The sequence below is a fragment of the Erpetoichthys calabaricus genome, chromosome 3 (assembly GCF_900747795.2).
Source record: "Erpetoichthys calabaricus chromosome 3, fErpCal1.3, whole genome shotgun sequence".
Classification (NCBI taxonomy): domain Eukaryota; kingdom Metazoa; phylum Chordata; class Cladistia; order Polypteriformes; family Polypteridae; genus Erpetoichthys; species Erpetoichthys calabaricus.
Window position 1 is genome coordinate 141175513 of NC_041396.2, and position 18183 is coordinate 141193695.

Sequence of the window (18183 nt, forward strand, 5' to 3'; positions counted from 1 at the left end):
TTTCAACTCTTCCCAAGACAACAAATGCCTCTGTCATTACTGTCTTGTTATTTATAATCAACAAGGCAGGCAGGGTTAATTGGAATTTATTACAATGAATTCCCATGCCTCCATTTAATAATGTAACTACTAAGTCAGGCAAATGATCTTGAAAATTGGGGCACCTCTGTTCTTGGCTACTGCAATTAAAACATGTACCATACTTATACATGCCACCTCTCCAATCAAATATGACTATTGATCTTCTAATTATCATGAATGCCTCTATAATAGTTTTGAGTACACAAAATGCAAAGGGCCGGAAGATAATTTCTTAATATGTATCCTCCCAGTCAAACAAGACAGTCACCCATATCAATTCTAGCAAATTTGTCATCGATGGACGTGGAAATCCATCTTTAAAAAGAGAAATTAGGTATTTTTTTTTCTAGAACATCACTGCTACTTTTGAAATCCAGTAGACATTTTTAAATAGTGCAAATATGTATCTGGTAGCTACAGTTTTATGTTTGATAGCATCAAAATACCACAAAACTCATTAAAAAAATAAAAAAACAATTAATTGATTCCATAAAGGGATAGTAGCATTTCCTAGTGCAGGGGCCTCATGCATAACGCTGTGCGTAGAATTCACTCTAAAACATGGCGTATGGACAAAAGTGGAAATGTTCGTACACACAAAAAAAATCCAGATGCATTAATCTGTGTATTCGCCAACTTCCACGTTCTTCCGCTACATAAATCCCGGTCAGCGTGAAAAGTAACGCACGTGCATGCGCCTGCTGCTACACCCCAACTCCTCCCAGAATTACGCCTCTTTGAAGACAGTATGCAAATCAATATAAATAGCCCTTAAATTCAGAGTTCAGTGAAAAGGCAATGGCAAAAGCACAGTGGAAAATAGAAGAATTTCAGTGAATACCAAATGGAGGCAAGGAAAAACGTACTATTTGTTGGTTTAAACAGTGGTATAAACAACAAAAGGAAGCTGATCGAGTGACATAGAGTGTTGGAGAAACTCGAAAGCTCAAGTTCACAAAGTCACACAGTGTCCGAAATAAAAAAGAAGTTGTCAGATATCAAAGTCGCCTTGAATAGTAAATATACATTTACTCTAGTTTATGGATTTAAAATCAAAGAAAATGAACATTTTGAAGTGCTTTGCTACATGTGTACTGTATATACACACACTACACTTGCATTTTAATATAAAAAAGTAAGATTGGAGAGTACATGTGCAATGAGTTAGCTATACATTTATTTTCTCATCTTGTGAATACACAAATCCAGTTATTTTAAATAAATGCAGTAATCAGCAAACAGTTGCCTTTAAAACTATGCATTCATATTTTTGATTTGATATGATTCCAGACTTTGTTTAGCAGATGCCTTTATCTAAGACAATTTACAAGAACAAAGCATTTTACATAAAATTTGAGTAATTAGAAAGCACACATTTAACAAGCAGAACTGAACATAATTTTGAATTGCACAAGAAATTTAGCACTACTGTTCATTCCCGTGATGAAAATTTAGAACACAAACAAAAGGAAAGATGCTTACAACAAAATCTGTAAGTGGTCCCAAGATGCTTTGTAAAGAGATGTACAATATCTTCAATGGGTGCCTATAAACAGCAGCCAAAATCAACAGACATAGAAAAGTATGTAATCTGTTCTCTTACAGTCTCCTCCATACTTGTGCTGGTCATCTATATATTTTCAGTGACTGATTGTGAAACAGCAGATCCACTGTTCATTTATTAGTGTCTGATTATAAATAAATAATTTCACCTTGAGAAGGTACAGGCTTCAATTGGGTACCTGTGTGTGTGAGTGTGTTTCACTCTGTGGTTAATTGGGGAACTGGCTGACCATGCGACATACAGGTGCAGAGGTGGGCGGCTCAGTCAGACACTTCCAATGATGTCATGAAGGGAATGGCTCCTTGCACCCATATCCAAGTGGGGAGCATAGAATAAAGGAGCCTGTAATGGACAGAGAAGGGAGAATCAGAAAGGAGAAAAAAAATGAAAGGAAGAAGAACCGAGGTTTATTTTTTATTTTATTTATTTATTTTATTTTTTTTATTTTATTAATTTTCATTGTAATCATTCCATACAAATAGATCAATTTATAACCCAACAAAATTGAAGACAAATCAAACCCCACCCCTGAGAAGGAGAGCTTAGCTAAAGGAAAATTGCTTAAGGCTTTTTAATAAGGCAACATTAAACAAAGGAAAGGGAGAAGTAAATATATATGTAAATAAGAGATGGAGAAGGGAATTAAATGCGGTAATAGTTATTTCTCTTATTCTAAAATAATATTGATTAAATCCTGCCAGGTTTTGAAAAAATTTTGTGCAGATCCTCTAACTGAGAATTAGATTTTTTCCAATTTCAAATAATTTAAAACATCGGTTTCCCACTGACTTATAAGAGGAGAATTAGGATTCTTCCAATTTAACAAAATAAGTCTGCGTGCCAAAAGTGTAGTGAATGCAATCACCGTTTGCTTGTCCTTCTCCAATTCAAGTCCATCTGGAAGAACACCGAACACAGCTGTTAATGGGTTAGGAGGGATTGTGACCCCAAGGCTGTCTGAAAGGCACTTAAAAATTTTTGTCCAAAATGATGTTAGTTTGGTGCAGGCCCAGAACATGTGACCCAGTGAGGCAGGAGCTTGGTTGCAGCGTTCGCAGGTTGGATCCTGCCCTGGAAACATTTTGGACAGTTTTAAGCGAGACAGATGAGCTCGATATACTGTATAATTTTTAGTTGAATAATTCTATGCTTTGTGCATATAGAACTTGAGTGAATTCTCTGCTTTGCTACCTTCCACTCCTTTTCTGATATATTGATTAAGAGATCTTCTTCCCAATGTCCTCTTGGATCTTTGAAAGGTAGGGACTCTAATAAGATTTTATATATTGCGGAAATAGTGTTTATTTCCTCGAAATTGAGCAGTATTTTTTCCAGCATTGTGGAGGGTGCAAGGTGGGGGAAATCGGGCAATTTCTGTTTAACAAAATTTCTAATTTGAAGATAGTAAAATAAATGTGTAGCTGGGAGGTTGAATTTTGAACATAATTGTTCAAAAGATGTAAATATGTTGTCTATATAAAGATCTCTGAGCATTTTAATCCCAAAACTTTTCCAGGTATTAAAAACTGAATATACTTGCGAAGGTTGAAAGAGGTGGTTCTCTTGCAGAGGTGCCACTGATAAAAGATTTTCCATCTTAAAATGCTTTCTAATTTGGTTCCATAGTCTGAGTGAGTAAAGCACAATTGGGTGCTTTAGAACTGAGGTTTAAAAGGGGAGATGGAAAACCAGGCAGGAAGACAGGAGAGTGCTGGTGTGAGTAATCAGACAGACATGACGAGAGCCCTCAGGGGAGCATGTGGCCGATGCTAAAGGGCTGCCGAAGTGAATTATTCCTGCTGGGCTGTTGAGAACCCGAGTGATGCAGATGGTGCAACTCAGATAGGGATGGCGAGGCTCAGAGAGGGAACCCTATTGAAATCATGGACAATAGGGACCTGAGCCAATTTCCAATTCGGGAGCCTTGCTGAGAGCCATGGGACAGCAGGGACCCGGACCCATGGAAGAGGGTTGGCTGCGCCTGTTGGTTTGATGTCTCTCTGGGCAGCAAGGCCCTACCCGGGGAGACGTCCATTTTAAAAGGGAAGCACAAGGGACTTGATTTTTAAGGACAGACTCCTGCCTGTGAGATTTTAACTTTGTTTTAATTGATTTTTTTTTTTTTTTTAACCTCCACAAATGCACTTGTTTTCATTGGATTATTTATTTATTGGACAAATTGTACTGCACTATTTATTTGGACACTGTTTGGAATTCTTAGTAATAAAAGTAGTGGTACACTGTTACACCTACCCCATGCTTTGTGTGAGAGTCCTCATTTGGTAGACTCATCCCTTTGTTATGGTATCAGCGGTGATGGGTTCAAGGGGCTCCCAAGATGCAACACAAGCATGGAGACAACTCGCATTTCACACTGATGTGTTGAAAAGTTAATGGTTGAGAAGATGTCTGTGCATTTGAAATAGTTAATGTAGTTGGCCATGGGACCTACAACATTATATGTTGTCTTACTGCTCTGATGGTGATAACTGTATAGTGATTAGGACCAGGTGTGGGATACAGGCCGGACACAGACAGCCAGACATCGTTTTGTCACCCAACACACGTTTATTTACACTATATACAAGTATGACACACGCACAAACCCAGTGCTGCAGCACCAATCACCCCAAAAGTCTAGGCCCTTTCACAATGCCTTTCACTTCTGGTCCGCCTCCACTCCTCTCCTCCGAGCTCTGTCCTCTTCCACCCAACTCCAGCCATTGAATGGAGGGAGGCCACTCCTTTTGTACACACCCGGATGTGCTCCAGGTGTCTTCCGATGAGCTTCCGCCTGCACTCCCCAGTGTGGCGGAAGTACCGGTTCCGTACCCGGAAGCACTCTGGGTGTCCCTGATCCTCTTCCCCCCAGCACTTCCGGATACGGCAGAAATGTGGAGGTCCAGGGTTCCGTAGGCATCAGGGTGCCCCCTGGCAGTGACCACGGGCCCATAGAGGGCTGAGCTTCAAAGCTCTGTATCCGTGGTCCCCAAAGCCACCAGGGTGGTCGCCCCCTCGTGGTCTGGAGGAGGCGTAAGCCCTCCTCTGGCCCTCTTGGGCATCCCGGCTGGGTACCACCCTCAGCCGCGTGCCACAGTACCCCACCACAAGCACTTAGCCAACACACAAACACTTTTCTCTCCACCTTGGCACCACCACTCCTCCCTGGCAACCTCATCCTCTTCCTCCCGATTCTGGCTCCTGAGTGGTGAATGCTGGCCCTTTTTATAACCCAACCGGAAGTGCTCCAGGTGCTTGATCACCTGTTGCTAATTGCACCTCCGGGCAGGACTGTAGAGGTGTCCAGGTGGGCTCTGGAATCCATGCAGCACCCCCAGGCAGCCATCCCAGATCCCCACAGGGTTGTGGAGAACTCCATTTCCCATGAAACCCTGCAGGAAACTGAGGCATCATCGTCAGCCAGGGAGGCTGCCACCAAGCGTCCCATGGGAGGTAGTGAGACGCCCATGGTTGCTCCCCCGGAACACACGTGGAAGGGGCGTCCAGGATGGGCATGGGATCCGGCCGCCCGCCACAGAGGCTATTTGATTATTTTTGGACAATAATGACTTCCTTTCACTGATTTCAAGGATTCCTAAATTGTTTGAGGAAGAATCAGGCTCTATTATCTTCTTGTCCTGGGGCCTCATTTATAAAGCTTGCATACGAACAAAAATGCGCAATGCAACCTCCTATGAAAACATCGGGATTTATAAAAGAAAACATGACAGAGGCACATGTGTATATTTTCAACAACTCTGACCCATACAACTTTTTGGGAAATGATGATAACCTTGATGAAGCAGGGAAATGCAACCAACCCAGCTAAATGACAACTCACATGCATAATAACTAATATCACTGAGCTGTTATTATAACATGCATTGATGTGACAAACATATTAAGTCTTAAAAACAATGAATATGATGCACAGACTGTATTTTGTCACCCTTTAAGAGGGCCAATGCTACACATTTGCACTGAAAAACGTTTTGTTTTCTTCATCGGTTTATGTCGAAATTCTGTTTTAACTTCTCATGGAACTGAATGACATTTCAACAGTACCTCAGACAAGCTTCACTCCATCATGCCTGCTGTGCTGGAAGCTATTAACCAACCAGTGAGACACTACATCCAGTTTTTGTATGGTGTGGGCACACATACAAAAAACATAACATGTTTTTGGCAACATAAAAATTCAACTTGCAGTAGCGTCCAGCAGAGGTGGGTAGTAACGAGTTACATTTACTCCGTTACATTTACTTGAGTAACTTTTTAAAAAAATTGTACTTCTAAGAGTAGTTTTACTGCACCATACTTTTTACTTTTACTTGAGTACATTTGTGAAGAAGAAACGCTACTCTTACTCCGGTACATTGGGCAACACTCGACTCGTTACTTTTTTCCATTTACACATTAGATACGGTTATATTTTTGCCAGAGAGAAGTCACCAGTGGACTACTGTATGACTGTTTCACCAATCAGACGTAGCAACAATAATCACATGACTCCGTTTCACCAATCAGACGTAGCCATGCAGTCACATGACCACACACAAACTTCCTGCATCTGCAGCTTGTGAAAGACTTTAAGTCATGTGGGGCTCCTGTTCACTGCTAAACGGTCACAGCTTTACTGCAAGAACATTGAGAGCCAACTCCTGCTGAAGCTTAACCATCACTTCACTGAGTGAAGAACAAGCACGTTTTAACCAAACATGCACAGACACAGACAGTCATGGTAAAGTGAAACTTCTTGTACGTGCACAAGCTACCTTGTTTTAATGTTACTTTCTATCAGCTGTGCTATTTGGTCCCCTACAGACTCTTTTCTTTTCTCCTTTTCTTTGATTCCCCCTTCTTTTTTTGTGCCGAACCGTATATATATACTCCCGTCTCTGTGGGTGTTAATCACATACCACAGAAAGCCAATGAAGCAATTGAGAACGATCGCACCTGCATGTGCAAGTGTGACTCGCTCCAACTACCTCATTAACTCCCCACGGTCGTGCAATTGCGCCTACAGAGAGTGACATGGCTTTATGGATTTGAAACTGGCCTTTTTTTTTTTTTAAGCTGCGGACACGCTACACCACAAAGTGAATATGCAGTATTATACTGTCAGTGTACAGTATACAGTATCTTGTCACTGTAAGTAGTTTGCACTCTTCAAACATACATCTTACCTACTGTAGGTTTTGGCTTCAAAAGCTTTGTTGTGAAAAACTGAGATTTGGAACTTTGTGTTATTTTTGCATCTTTATTTTGTAAAGATGTTATTTATTTTTACTCATTTTTTATTTTATTATTTGGAAATAGCAGAATTTGCACATTATGTTATATTTTTATCTATCTTATTACAACATTTCTAAAAAGTAAGTCATTATGTTCAAACAGTTATTCAGTACTTGAGTAGTCTTTTCACTCTTACTTGAGTAATTTTTTGGGTGACTACTTTTTACTTCTACTTGAGTAATATTATTTTGAAGTAACGCTACTCTTACTTGAGTATAATTTTTGGCTACTCTACTCACCTCTGGCATCTGGTTCTCTAAACATAATTAGAGCATGTTCCTGCACCCATATTGAAATAGAGCCACGCAGTGAGAATGAAACTGCTTTTGTTAACCGTAAGCAGTTACATTCCATTAATGCACAAGTCATCCAAGATGTGATTGACAAATGGCATTTCTCAGTTGCCCTGGGTCAACCTGTGATTCATTTATTTTGAGGCAAAGAATCTTTGACAGACATGATGGTCCTGTACATGGTGTCCGGCTTGTTGGTAAGGTAACTGGCTGAACCCTCAATGTTTCATTTGGCCTGTACTAGTCATCCATCCATCCATTTTCTAACCCGCTGAATCCAAACACAGGGTCACGGGGGTCTGCTGGAGCCAATCCCAGCCAACACAGGGCACAAGGCAGGAAACAATCCTGGGCAGGGTGCCAACCCACCGCAGCTGTACTAGTCATTATAACAGCAATTACAGCATTACATGTGCCAGGTGATAGTGGTTACCTGCTCAAAAAATGGTGCCTTACTGTTTTCCTAGACCCCCAGAGCGCAGAGGAGAGATGCTAAAAGGTTATGCATGATCTTGCCCTGCTACACATCAGTGCAGGTGTCAGGGTCTCGATGCACCAGGAGGGTGTTCCTCTACATCACAGTTTCTTATGTATGAGGTAAATTAGCATGCTTCATGTTTAATGGTGGCGTTTTGAGGTGTGTTCATATACGCATATTTACAAGGTGATTATGATTTATGAATGGGAAATTGCAGAAAAATGTGCGTACGGTTTTATAAATCTGATTTTTTTTTTTATGGTGTATGCATTTTTTTGTTTTTTTCAGGGTAAGCATATTTTTACATTTGAATTCACGCAACATTTTATAAATGAAGCCCTAGGACATGATGTTAAGAAGAAATCACATGAAAGGCTTCCTTGGTAGAAAGTCATGTACGTAATATTTATAAAGTGAATGATTTTCAAAGTAGTAAAAACACTTCACACAATTACGAAACCGGTTTCTGCACAACATCTATTAAAATGAAAAAATATGTCTTGAATGTATTGTAAATTATTTCTAAATTATTTTATTTGATGAGGTCAGGTCCTTTATCAAAACTTTTCAATGATAGTTTTTCAAACTCTGATATGCTGGATTCATTTCATCCTTTTAGTATGGATGATATCACTGACTTTGTTGACAACAATGAGACTCTTAATGTCATGTTTCAGGCAGCATTTCTCCCATGCCCACGTACCAGGTGCAGCAAAGCAGCTCCCAATCTCTGGGGTTCAAAGTTGTGTGTTTTGTCTTATATATCATTTATTTGTATTCATGTTTCTTTTATTTATTATGTATATTATTTTTTGTGTTTATTTGATTATGTCCCATATGTTTTGTAGGTGGTTCCCCAAAGAGCCAGGCCACCTGCCAATCACCGCCCAGGACTGCCCTCCACCCTATTTATTGGAGGACCTTCCATAGTTCCTTGTGGCTCATTTCAAACATATTAGGGAGTGGAGTATTTCTTGTATCTAAATATGCCTCTTGTTATTGCTTTTCATGATCTCTGTATTTTTCAACATGTGCTGTTTTTGATCTCCCCTTTGGATTCTGTATTGGAACTTTATTTGCAGTGGATTGCTTTGCCTTTTCATTCAATTCTTTTTGTGCTCATCAGAGCTTTATGGATATTGAGCCTTCGCTTAAAATAAGTCCTTTATTTTCTGAAGATTATTCAAGGTAAACTGAGGTCTGAGGCTGATTGGTGTTTTAAATAAATAATCACCGCACTTGCGTCTTGGTGTAGGAGGGGGCGTGGTAATGTGTTGAGAGCGGTTCCGGGACGTGATGCGGGAGCGGACAGCCCTACACTAAGTGCACAGGTGCCAGCTGCTAATCGACACTGTTGTACCACATCCCCATTTTAAAAGTAGAAACATGAGTGTGAGGGGAAAGAAAAAAGAACAGAAGAGAAAAACAGAAAAAGAGAGCGGAGGTCAAATGATGGAGAGAAAGGCAGGACTGGGAGTAAGCTGGTGCTTATTGAGAGAACCATACTGTATGTCCATCTGGCAGGAATGTATGGCAGCATGGAGACATCTCTGGCTTTGTGATAGAGCCTCGTCAATATAAACACTCACATATTTACATATTCATAGATTCTCTTATGAACCTTGCCAGGTATGGGCTGCTGCCATCAGAGCGCCTATGTTATTTTTGGACCATGTCCAAATAACACCTTCGCCTGCTTCTGCAGACAGTAGCCGTTGGTCACTCTGGCCATATATTGATTCAGCAGTAATATTTATTATCATTTTGTGCTGATGATGTCTAGCTTTATTTTTGCTTTAAACCTGATGATCGTAATAAATAGTTCGTTGTAACTGAATGTTTGACTGCCATAAAGTTTTGGATGGTTGATAGCTAAATGACTGACGTGCTGGTTATTGCTCCAGAAAAAAATTCCTTATTTAAGATTAGGCTTGGAACGTTTTCTTCATATATTCAACATAAAATTTGTAATTTAGGTGTTATTTTTGACCAGTTCCTGAATGTTGATTCACATATTAAACCGTTGGCCAGTGTCGTTTCATATGGACAGGCAGAAGGACAGACAGACTAACATGGCTATCACAATAGGTGCTTCATGCATTATATGTGAACACACCTAAAAATGGTTCCCCTATGGCATCACTCTGATGAACCATTCTAGCACATTTATTTTGAAGAGTATACAGTCATTGTTTACATTTCTACTACTCTGTGAGTTTTGAACATCTTTCCAATATTTTACACTGTATATGAGCCTAAGCTGGGCTCTGTGTGCTTGATTGTGGATGGATAGGTAATCATTATGATCTTGCATTTTGCTTTTGAATTGCTAATTTAATTTGTGGTCCCCACTCTTAAAAATTGAGATGCCAGAGTGGTTATTCAGAGTAATGGCATAGGGGAACCATTTTTGGTCCCCTAAAGACCCATCCCCATTAAGGTTCCAAAAAGAGCCTTCATGGCCTGTTATTCCTTTAGTTCCATAACAGGCTCCTTAAATTAAATAACCATGACTAGATGGTAATAAGTTTATAAAATACCAATCTGTCCTAATTTTAAAAGGACTCTTGCTGCATATTGTGCGCTTGGGCCACAGAGTTGCACAGAAACACACAGGAGATTATAGAGACAGGAACTTTATACAAACACTTAAAAACAAACATAAGCCTCTTTCAGGAGTAAATCGAGCTCCGTGTCTAGTCGAAGGGGAAAGTTCCGTCTCTCAATTAAAAGAATAGAAAATCTTCCTCTTCATAGGGGCGTGCCTCAGGAGCGAGACTCCCAACAGGAGCAGAGGATGTCTGTGGGAGAAGAGAGACAAGGCATTGAGACAAAAGGACAGCTGCTGTACAGGCCTTTAAATATTCGAAGCGCTGCGTAAGATGCAGATCACGTGACACGGCAGCAGCAGCAGCAAGCCAGCAGCTAATGGAGCAAAGAGGAGGTAAAAAAAAAACTATATTTGTTCCCATTGTATCACTGTTTAAGAGGGACTTTCAGAGGAGCAACTGCGTCTCCTTGGGGTGCGTTCAGCCCCCCTCTTCACAACATATCCAGTAACATAGGCTAAGTCCAGGTTTTTGTTAATCTGACAGGGTACTACAGCCTACCATATTATGGAAGTTTTTAAAAGCACAAAGAACAGATTTTATATACAAAAAAAAAAAATCCCAGAATGCTTGGTCAAGCAATGGCTCTAACAACAACAACAACAACATTTATTTATATAGCACATTTTCATATAAATAATGTAGCTCAAAGTGCTTTACATGATGAAGAAAGAGAAAAAAGACAAAATAAGAATTAAAATAAGAGAACACTAATTAACATAGAATACAAGTAAGGTCAGATGGCCAGGGAGGACAGAAAAAACAAAAAAACTCCAGACAGCTGGAGAAAAAATAAAATCTGCAGGGGTTCCAGGCCATGAGACCTCCCAGACCCCTCTAGGCATTCTACCTAACATAAATGACCTCAATCAGTCCTCATTGCATATAGGGTTCTCATGGAAGGACTTGATGATGACGGTCACGTGGACTTCTGGTCTTTAATCCATTAATGTATGGACATCACGGTGCTTTGATTAGGTGGTGGTGGCACAGATCGCCACCACAGAAAACCGGAAAAAGAACAGAAGAGAGAGTAGGGGTTAGTACGGATTTTGGAGCCACCATGAATAATAATGATAATTAATAGAATATACAGAGCATCAGGATTAAACTAAAATAGGAAGCTATGAGAAAGCCATGTTAAAGTAAATAATGAATGGTGAATTCTTATTGGCAAGCTATTCCAGATTTTAGGTGCATAACAGCAGAAGGCCGCCTCACCACTTCTTTTAAATTTAGCTCTTGGAATTCTAAGCAGACACTCATTTGAAGATCTAAGGTTACGATTTGGAATATAAGGTGTCAGACATTCCGAAATATAAGATGGAGAGAGATTATTTAAGGCTTTGTAAACCATAAGCAGTATTTTAAAGTCAATTCTGAATGACACAGGTAACCAATGTAGTGACATCAGAACTGGAGAAATGTGTTCGGATTTTCTTTTCCTAGTTAAGATTCTAGCAGCTGCATGCTGCACTAGTTGCAATCAATTTATGTCTTTTTTGGGTAGTCCTGAGAGGAATACGTTACAGTAATCTAGTCGACTGAAAACAAAAGCGTGAACTAATTTCTCAGCATCTTTCAATGATATAAGAGGTCTAACTTTTGCTTAAGTGAAAAAATGCTTAAGTGAAAAAATCTGTCCTAGTGATCTGATTAATATGTGATTTAATATTCAGGTCACAGTCAACAGTTACCCCTAAATTCTTTACCTCTGTCTTGACTTTTAATCCTAATGCATCAAGTTTATTTCTAACTAGCAAAATACCTGCGCTTCGCAGCGGAGAAGTAGTGTGTTAAAGAGGTTATGAAAAAGTAAAGGAAACATTTTAAAAAAAAAAGTTACATTGAGTACTACTGCAGTGCCTTTGGGTATACCTCATTTTTTCTTTGCCCATTACATGCTTAAATGTATAGATTTTTTGGTGTACCTACCCGAGAACACGCAACATATAACCGACCGTGGGAGAAGCATGGATTTTAAACACGCGTTCAGTTCATCTGCTGGTCTCCCTCGTGGAATAACTGGTAATGTTTGACTAAAATGTACAGCGAGTAAAACAACATTACCTCCTTTTTTTTTTTTACGATCTCTCAGATCTTGCTTTTTTCGGTTTAAGGCTTCTTAAGCTGTTTTATGTTCAATGTTGTACTTAATAAGTACTAATTATCCCAAACCATCATCTTTGAATGTTGCAAGACTTTCGCCTTGTATGTAGATCGGGGTAATTACATTCATTGCATTCCTAGTCTGAATCACAATCTGATTGTATGGGTGGTTACCTGGCACTGTAGGGTTGCCACCCGTCCTTTAAAATACGGAATCGTGCCGCGTTTGAGAATGAAATTGCGCGTCCCGTTTTGAATCAATACTGGACGGGATTTATCCCGTATTTTTTTTATCATTTTTTTTTAAAGCAGCGTCTCATGCAAATCATCCCACACGCATTTTATGAATATGCCTCCTTTCCTACTTTTGATTGGGTAATACTTGATGTCATCGTTAGTTTGATTGGTGTTTTTAACTGTCCAGTGAGGAGGGCGTGTCTTATAAGTACAGTCTGCAAAGTGTTGGCACTGAGATGTTGCGTCAGCGCCATAGTTGAAGCCCCTAACGTTGCGGTCAGCAAGTCGGCTAACATCCGCCATGTGCCGTCTTTCAGTTGCGAGAAGCAGATCATAGAATGGTTGAAAGTGTTGCCCCTAACGTTGCGCCACGGCGTGTGCTTCGTTTATACCTCGTGTCTTCTCATTAAACTTTTATCTCGCGAATATGTTATTGCAATCCGCAGCGGGAGCGTTTCTATTAACTTAATTTAAAGTTACGTTTTACACCGTGCTTTGTTTCCCTTATGAACATGCTTGTATGCTTAACTCGCTCCGTTGTCAATTGTTTAATTAATTTTTTGCTCTTCGCTGTTTGCGGCTGTTCCTCCATTTCCCCCTACTTCGTTCTTTTATCTCGCGAATATGTTATTGCAATCCTTAACGGGAGCGTTTCAATAAACTGATTGAAAATAGTTTTGCATTTACCTTTTTAGTAAAAGGCAAGCTTTTAAGCCTGAGAAATCACCCCGTAAATGCACACGTTTAATTGGACATGTGTTAATATGTATGGTTACACAGTATTAAAAGACAGTGAACAACATCAGTTACCTTTCTTCCCGCGTTTGATAAAAGGTGAGCTTTTAAGCCTGAGAAATCACCCCGTAAATGCACACGTTTAATTGCACATGTGTTAATATGTATGCTCACACAGTATTAAAAGACAGTCAAAAATTAACGTAATTTACCTTCGTTCCCGCGTGTGCCTCGAGATAATCTGACCTAATGGAAGCTTGTAAATCGAAAAGACCAACGGACCTAGGATAGAGCCTAGAATATCATGTGTCATTGAAGTATAATTACCACAACTAACAAAGAATTTTCTACCTGCCAGGCAGGATTCAAACCAATTTAAGACACTGCCAGAGAGGCCCACCCACTGACTAAGGCAATTTCTAAGATTATTGTGATCTATGGTATCAAATGTGGCACTCAGATCTAAGAAGATGAGAACATTTGCATTTACCTGCAAGTCATTGACTACTTTAACGAGTGCAGTTTCTGTACTGTGATTTCTTCTGAAACCCGACTGAAACTTATCAAGAATAGCCTGTTTATTGAGGTGGTCATTTAGCTGCATAATGACTGCCTTCTCTAGAATTTTACTTAAGAAAGGCAAATTAGAGATAGGTCTAAAATTTTCAAAACCAGAGGAGTCAAGATTATTTTTCTTAAATAGAGGTTTAACTACAGCAGTCTTAAGACAGTCTGGGAAGACTCCTGTATCTAATGACAAGTTTACTATGTCAAGAATACTATCAATTAGCATGCCCGATACTTCTTTGACAAAACTTGTTGGTATTGGGTCTAGGACGCAGGTGGAGGGTCTCAGTTGAGAAATTATCCTCTTTAATAAAATCCCCATGTGCGTCCAGGTGTTCGTGTGTGGGTGTCTTCTGGTGAAGTGTGCATGCGCGGGGCACGGTGTGATGCGCGATATTACTGTCAGAGAAAGTTAGAGGCGTTTTACGGAAATACAAACCAGTATTACTGCGAGAGGAAATTAAAGGTACACAATACAGTGACGCATATTACAGCCACATACAAGCCAGTATTACTGTCAGAGGAGATTAAAGGCATATTACCGACACGCACAGCCTGTATTACCGCCAGAGAAAATTAAAGGTATATTACGGACGTACAAGTCAGCGGACGTACAAGTCAGCGGACGTACAAGCCAGCGGACGTACAAGACAGCGGACGTACAAGACGGTATCCTTCAATAAGGGCACGCACAAAAAGGCGAGCCTCAAAAGGGCGACCTCAATTGGGCGCAGTGAATAAAGGCGCGCGTAAATAAAGATCTGCACCTTTGTTGCTCTTCACATATTCCAGAGCCATTTGAACTAAATTATCTATGAACGCCTTTATTCGCCGCGCTCAATTGAGGTCGCCCTTTTGAAGCTCGCCTTTTTGTGCGCGCCCTTATTGAAGGATGCCTGTGCGCGCCCTTATTGAATAGAGCCGTACAAGACAGTATTACTGTCACAGAAAATTAAAGACACACAATACATGGCGGCAGCCCACGAAGAACGGTCAACTCAGCAAGTAAACATCAACAAAAGAAAGGCTGAAAGAAAGAAAAATACGACCAACAAAAAGAATGAGGTCAAAGTCCCTTGCCATTTAATGTAGACTGTTCCTACTAATGTTTATGCACTACTGTTCTAGCGCCCGTTATTGTAAGGGGCTAAATGACTAGTTTTATATAAATCAGGTAAATCTATCCTGGTGTTTATAATGGAGTACTGGGGCTTAAGAGGATCAGTGTTGGGGAGATGTACTATATTGTTTCTAATATCATTAATTTTTTGATTAAAAAATACAGCAATAGCCTCACAAGTTTCACTGGAAGTATTTTGGAGGCATTCCATTGAGTTACTTGGGTTTAGCAGACAATCAATCGTAGAGAATAAGACTCTGGGATTGCTAGCATTGTTATTTATAATTCTAGAGAAATAGCAGCGCCTCTCAAGACAGACTATGTTGTTGTATTCTGTTATTTTAACCTTCAATATCTCATAGTGGACAATCAGTTTAGTTTGTCTCTGTTTACGCTCAGCTCTCCAGCATGTTCTCCTTTAGATCAGACACTCTTTGAGTCCTCCATGGTACAATAGTGCTAGAAGATTTTTTAACTGTCTTTTCAGGTGCGACTAGCTCTCACCTTAGTATTAAAATTTACCACCGTACTATTTTCATTATGCTCGCTTTTGTGGTTAGCACTACAAATGGACTGATTGCTTAGAATGTTTGTAAATTTTGAAGCTGCTGATGAATCAAAGAAGTGTTTTTTAACAATATGCTTCTCGTGAATATTTTCTATCATTATTTCTATATTAAATAGTAAAAGAAAATGGTCTGATAGACCAATATCAACGATCTGCTTCACATCAACTTTTAGTCAAACGTGTGACTTGCTTTGTGTGTAGGCTGACTAACGTGCTGTCTCAAATCAAATCTAATCTAAGAAGAACCATACAACCCAGTAAAGGACCATAAAATACTTTTAAAGAACTATTATTTTCAAGAGTGTAGAAGGCACTTTTAAATGAGATTAACAATGTTGCCTAGTGGAAAGTTTTAAAATGAGATATGCATTTTTAGATTATTAACTGGTCAGTATTAACTATACTCTGTAATTTTCATGGGTGGCATGTATTTTATGGTATAATGCTGTTTTAGCATTAGTCAGTTATGTTTCCTTTTGGCACCTCTTTTGCTCTGCTATACTAAGTTAATCCACTTCAGGTCAGTACTCTTTTCACCTCTGTTCACTATAATATACAAAGTATTAGAGAACATTGGTAGTCATTTTTTAAAAGCTCAGAACTCTGACAGTTTGTAATAAATGGACTGTAGTTTAAATGACAAGCAATAGGCTGCTGTGTTGTGCATAAAACACTGCAATAGCTTCCTTCTCTGTTTGTGGGTATATGGCACATGATCATTACTGCACACAGCTCTATTTTCAGGTATGGGCTCTGTTTTGAAAAATGCCTTTCATAGCTGTAACTTCAATGGTGTGTTTTGTTGCAGAGAATAAGCCAGTCAGTAAACCAGTTAAATCTAATTGTGGCAAGATGAGTAATTGTTTAAATCTGCAAATTGAAAACTTGTCAAAAGTTGATATGTACAGTAGCAGTATTCTAAGAGTGTCTGGTGATTGATATGTTTATGCTCCAAGATGCAAGTGAAGAATTCTAGGCAATTTTCATACCTAAAGTAAGATCTGAAAGCATTTAGATGAGTGACTTTACAGTAAAGCCTTGCTGATTTTATTTCATTCATTGCTCTCCCAGTGTCAGTTTGATAAAGGAAAGGTAGAAATGTCACAGCTATTTTTGTTCATTTGATTCTTTGTTTATTGGTCATAGATCAAAAATGTCTGTTACTCTGAAGCGGTGTTATATACAAATGTTTTTTAAACACGTCCATGTACCTCAGCTGGCTCATGTTTTGCACTAAAAAGACTTTATTTTGATTGGTTTAATGCTTTGTTTCCACTGCAGATATACAAATGTAACAAATGATGTACAAGTATAGAATGCATCATTTTTGAGTTTAAAAAAAAAATCCCCTTTTCACAGCTTAGAGTTTTACCTTTATAGCAAATCATTTAAATTAGATGCAGTGTCCATAAGATAAAAAAGGATAAACTGATTTTCACTTCTCACCCATACTCATCACGTCCATCTCATCCACACTTATTCCATTTGAGGGTAAGAGGTTGCCAGAGCATTAATAAGCAACCCAGGATTTTTTGTCAGTCCATTTAAAGAAACTACTGTTAAACTAAATTTTGAAAGTGATTTCTAATAAGATTATTTACAGTGTGTACATCAGTGGTCTGTGTTTTTCATTGTAATGGTTTTTACCTTTTTTTTGATGATATATGGAAGAGGTTTATAATCAAAGTATTAAAGTTTTTCTAACTATATAGTTAAAGGCCAACATTCTGATAAAAGTTTACTCTGCTGGGCTTAATTATTATGTTTCTATTCATCTGTCCATGCATCTCTTTACTGAATGTCCATTTTACAGGAATTGTGGGAGCTGAAGTCTATCCATAGAAGCATTGCTAGATAGAAGTCAACCATTGAAACCCATTGCTGGGCACACTCACACATTGTAAGACTCAATAACACAATTCTGGATGTGTTTCACTTATAATTATTTGTGAAATAAGAGCATAAAACAAAGTGAGTGTTGTGGTCCAAGATAGGATAAGACCCATTTATTGTACTGTAGAATGAAGAATTAGTTGGTGTGCTAGTACACTGTCGATAAAAACAGACATGCTGCAAGTTTAGCAGATCTCCAGTGATGTGATGTTGTCTGTGACTAAAAATAACTAATGACTTCCATGACTGTGTTTTCATAAAGACTGTCAAGGGAGGGAGTAAGTTAAGATCATAATAAGATTAATAGGCCTAAGGAAAGATTTTCAAAGTGCAATTGTCTTGCGTGAGTAAGGCCACAGTTTAGGACAACAATCTGTATTAAAAATTACCTAAAATAAATGTTGTATCTTTAGTAATATTAGTGGTATGTTTACAGTATATTTAGTAGTAGAGAATATTTGACAAAGTAATGATCGTGGCACAGTGTGCCTTAAGTCCATGGCATAAGGACAAGTTACAACTTATACTTGTTTCAGTTTGGAAACAGTGATACTTTGCGCATTTAGTGTAGGTGCATAAGAAAGCCATGCTGCCATGGAGCTCTTACGTGGGATTGGATTAATTAATGATGCAC